The following is a 4,692-nucleotide window of genomic DNA, read 5'->3' on the forward strand; positions in this document are numbered from 1 at the left end:
AAGCGCCTGCTCAGGGGCTGCTTCCCTAGGACCCGGACCCCTAGCCAACTTCCTCCTGCCGGTTTCCGGCTCCCCCACGGGTGCCAGCGATTTCCTTTCATTTTTGAAATGACACTCCCTTGCGAGGGATTTCCCCCCCCTCCCATTGATTTTAAGAGCTCTGCGGGATTGCTGGAAGAAAAAGTGTAAGAGGAAAATAAACATTAATCCGCGATGGTTTCGCTCAAGATAAGGTCGATATTGGGGGCACCGCGAAGGATGCGCCTTACGCGGGAGGTGGTTGAAACTTTTACCGTTCTAGGGAGTCTCTTTGAGAAAGAGTGCAAAATTAAGTGGAAAAGCGAACGTTTCTGTAGGGTGAGAAAATGAACCACAGAAAATTACAAATAGAACACAGTTGACAATTTGCGGAACCCAGTGCAAACTGAAAACGCGGGGTCCCCGGTTCAAAAGCAGGAAAAGAAAATGCTGTTTAAAGGTACCAAAATATAAAGCTTTTCCCTTTCTTTTGCAGTCTCTCTCGGGGTGTTTCCTGTTTGCTATTTAATGTTCTGAATAAGAAAAACGTCTTAAATCGTGATCATGAGTGTTACAGACTGTCTTTATATCGGGCTATGTCAGTTTTGAATGGGAATACCAGAAGACTTAACTCCAATGTTGAGTCGCTGAAAGGACACAATTCCTGTATCACGACTTGTCCCAGAGCCGGCCAGAGAGATGGACACTGGCCAGACCCAGGAAGGTTGGAAGGATGCAGATGGGTAACCCCGCCTCCCCCCCCACAGAGCAGGCCCGGGAGCGCACCTCTGGGCGTGGGGCTACTGGAGGACCCAGTGGCATCACTCATGTGAGGCAGGGACTGCGCTGGCGTGTGCACGTGGGCCTATTGGCTGCCGGTTCCCTCTTCAGCCAGCTGACATTCCTGGGGCAGGAGGGCAAGCCAGGCAGCTCCCCTTTCCAGGCTCAACCCACAGGCACTGGGCAAGCCTCCAGGGTATCACAACCTCAGTGCCAGGACAGTGCCTGGATCAGGGGAAGGTAACAAGCTTGCCCCTGACCAGTTGGCCACTAAATGGTGGGATGGCAACCTGCCATGCCCTGCTCAGAGAGGCTACCAAGACCCACTCTGATGCAGCCGGACCCGCCCTGTACCTGCACCCCTACCCAAGTGGAGGGTGGCAGGTGTCACCAGAAGAGAGAAGAGGAGACTGGGTGCCAGGACACAGGGGAGCAGGCAGCTTAGGGCCCATCCCAAGGAGGTAAAAAGGCAGCACGAGTAGAGACCAATGCAGGAGCCAAGGCCCCAAATCTCTGCTGTTTGTCCTGTTGTGTCATGGGACCTCACGTGCAAAACATAAATTCAAAGATAAAATTATTATTAAGACTTTGAAGGGGCATCTGGGTGACTCAGTCAGTTAAGCGTCTGGCTTCAGCTCAGGTCATGATCTCATGGTTCGTGGGTTCGAGCCCCGCATCAGGCTCTGTGCTGACAGAGCCTGGAACCTGCTTCAGATTCTGTATATCCCTCTTTCTCTGACCCTCCCCTGCTCGCACTCTCTCTCTGTCTCTCAAAAATAAATAAAAGACATTAAAAACATTTTGTTTAATAAAAATTAAAAGTAAAAAAAAGACTTTGAAGACGGTGACTGAGGAGCATCAGGCCTTGATTGAAGGGCCCTTCTGTCCTGTGAAACTGCACGGGCTGCTCACCCATGAGCTCAGCACAGAATCCTGAAAATAATAAAATATTTTTATTAATTAACAACCTTGCACAGTTCTGTAATACTGTTTCACCTCTGTTTTTCACTGTACACTCTTTGGTCACCTCTTCCTATGACAATGATTTTGTGTGTGTCCATGTGTTGGGAATAAAACTTTAATATTGTAGGGGCGCCTGGGTGGCTCAGTCCGGTAAGCATCCAATTCTTGATTTCTGTTCAGGACATGATCTCCCGGTTCATGAATCGAGCCCCATGTTGGGCTCCATGCAGAGACTGCTTGGGATTCTGTCTCTCCCTCTCTCTCTCTTTGCCCCGCTACTGCTCATTCTCTCTCTCTCTCAAAATAAATAAACATTTGAAAACATTTTAAAAAACTTTAGGGGTGCTTGGGTGGCTCAGTCAGTTAAATGTCTGACTTCAGCTCAAGGCATATATGCTGACAGCCCATTTCAGATTCTGTGCCTCCCCCTCTCTCTGCCCCTCTCTTGCTCACGCTCCGTCTCTGTCTCAAAAATAAATAAACATTAAAAAATTTTAAAAAACAACTTTAATAGTGCAGAACATTGTAATTTTTCTATTCTTGTGTGAGATATATTTGACATATAACATTATATTAGTTTTAGGTATATAACATAATGATTCAATATTTGTATATATTATGAAACGATCACCACAATAAATCCAGTTAACCTCCATAACCACACAGAGTTACACTTTTTCTTGTGATGAGAACTTTTTTAGTGTTTATTTATTTATTATTTTTGAGAGAGAGAGAAAAAGTGGGGAAGGGGAAGAGAGAGGGGGAGACAGAGAATCCCAAGAAGTCTCCACAGTATCCGTGCAGAGCCCGACTTGGGACTCAAACTCACAAACCGTGAGATCATGACCTAAGCTGAAATTAGGAGTTGGAGGCTAAACTGACTGAGCCACCCAGGTGCCCCTTATGATGAGAACTTTTAAGATCTACTCTTAGCAACTTCAAAAACTACAATACAATATTGTTAACTATAGTCACCATGCTTTAAATATCATTCCCATAACTAATTCGTTCTATTATTGGCAGTTTGTACCTTTGACCACCTTCACTCATTTCTCCCACACCAACCCTACAATAATTTTGAAATATTCTCTATAGAGTAAACAGAAAAATGATCTTTTCTCCAGCATGATTGATTGAAAAATAGTTCAATCAATCAGTAATAATTCAAATGCTAGTTGGGAAATGTTTCTTTCATCTTACAAAATTGTCATCAGTTACACCGTGAAAATTTTTAGGACTGTTGTCACATTTGGGAAAACCTCAAGTTACTTCATAGAAAAGATGCAAGATTTCAGGGCAATTCTAGGTTTCTTGTGCAGAGACTTACATGATACTTTTTGAATTGGTGATATTAATTCACCAGCTTGTTGGCATGTCTTGTTATATTTCATCATTTTGAAATATGTCCATAAATTTCTTGATCTTTCCCTTAAGAACAGGCTTAAGGGGCACCTGGGAGGCTCAATCTGACCTCAGTTCAGGTCATGACATTATGATCACTCTCTCTGCCCCTCCTCCAGATGCACTTTCTCTCAAACAAATAAACTTTTAAAAAGAAGAGGGGGAGCTTAATCCCTCTCCCCTTGAATGTGGACAGGATATAGTGACTTGTTACCACCAATAAATAGAATATGGCAGAAGTAGGGCACCTGGGTGGCTCAGTTGGTTGAATGTCTGATTTTGGCTCAGGTCATGATCTCACAGTTTGTGGGTTCGAGCCCTGCTTCAGGCTTTGTGCTGACAGCTTGGAGCCTGGAGCCTGCTTCAGATTTTGTGTCCCCTCTCTTTTCTCTACCCCTCCCTCCCAAAATAAATAAAACATAAAAAAATTTTTTTTAATATATGGCAGAAATAATGTCATGTCCCTTCCAAGACTAGGTCCTAAAAGGTATTCGTTCTTTTACCCTCCTTGTTCTCTCAGATCACTCCCTCTGTGAGAAGCCAGAGGTCGGCCATGAGGACATCAAAGTTGCTATATGAAGAGGGTCACATGGTAAGAAATAGAGTCTTCCTATGAACAGCGAGCAAGAACATGGGGCCTTCTGCCAACAGCCTGATGAGCGAACTCTCATGGAAGCAGCATCCCAGCCCCTGTCCAGCCTTCAGATGAATGCAACCTCAGCTGATATATCTTAACTGCAACTGCTGGGGAGATAGAGTTCAAAATAAAATCTGACAACCAGTAAACCCTCTCCTCAAAACGTATGAGAGAATGAAGCAGTTCTCTTATTGCAAGATTATGATCAGAGCCGAAGTTGGACACTTAACCGACTGAGCCACCCAGGCGCCTCTGAACACTTTAAAGAGTTACCACAAGTTTCCAAGGATAAGAGTTCTCAATAAAATATTTCAAAAACAAGCAAACAGCAACACACACACACACAAGGAGAAAGCCACTGTGAGATAGAAATAGCAGAAAGGAGGGGCGCCTGGGTGGCTCAGTCCACTAAGCATCTGGCTTTGGCTCAGGTCATGATCTCACAGTTTGTGGGTTCGAGCCCCGCGTCAGGCTCTGTGCTGACAGCTAGCTCAGACCCTGGAGCCTGCTTCCGATTCTGTATCTCCCTCTCCCTCTGACCCTCCCCTGATCGTGCTGCCTCTGCCTCTCAAAAATAAATAAAAAACATTAAAAAATTAAAAAAAAGAAATAGAAGAAAGGAGAAGCTGCAATACCAGATTTGCAGAAATTTCAGTTATTAGAATTAGCAGACACAGAATAAAAATTAAATGTGTTTAAAACACTTACATAGACAAAAGGAGAAAAAATATGAATGTGAAAAGCAAGAGACTATCAAAAATGATCAGGCATCGTTGAAAAAGAACCAAATAGAACTTTTTGAGGGGAGGGGTGCCTGGGTAGCTCAGTTGGTTATGCTTGATTTCCGCCTAGGTCATGATCTCACGGGGTCCATGAAATCAAGCGCTGACAGC

The 4,692-nt window shown here is 44.5% G+C and overlaps 1 long non-coding RNA gene across 3 annotated transcripts; it reads left to right on the top strand.

Moving 5' to 3' along the window:
• Window positions 1-4,692, top strand: LOC115299863. Of its 3 annotated transcripts, none has more exons than XR_003912371.1 (3): window positions 1-276; window positions 3,683-3,754; window positions 4,652-4,692. It is a non-coding gene; the product is annotated as an uncharacterized LOC115299863 (long non-coding RNA). The 3 variants fall into 3 exon arrangements; XR_003912373.1 differs by lacking the exon at window positions 4,652-4,692 and adding an exon at window positions 4,231-4,247; XR_003912372.1 differs by lacking the exon at window positions 4,652-4,692 and having other exon boundaries at window positions 3,683-3,966.

The sequence above is a fragment of the Suricata suricatta genome, chromosome 8, assembly GCF_006229205.1.
Source record: "Suricata suricatta isolate VVHF042 chromosome 8, meerkat_22Aug2017_6uvM2_HiC, whole genome shotgun sequence".
Classification (NCBI taxonomy): Eukaryota; Metazoa; Chordata; class Mammalia; order Carnivora; family Herpestidae; genus Suricata; species Suricata suricatta.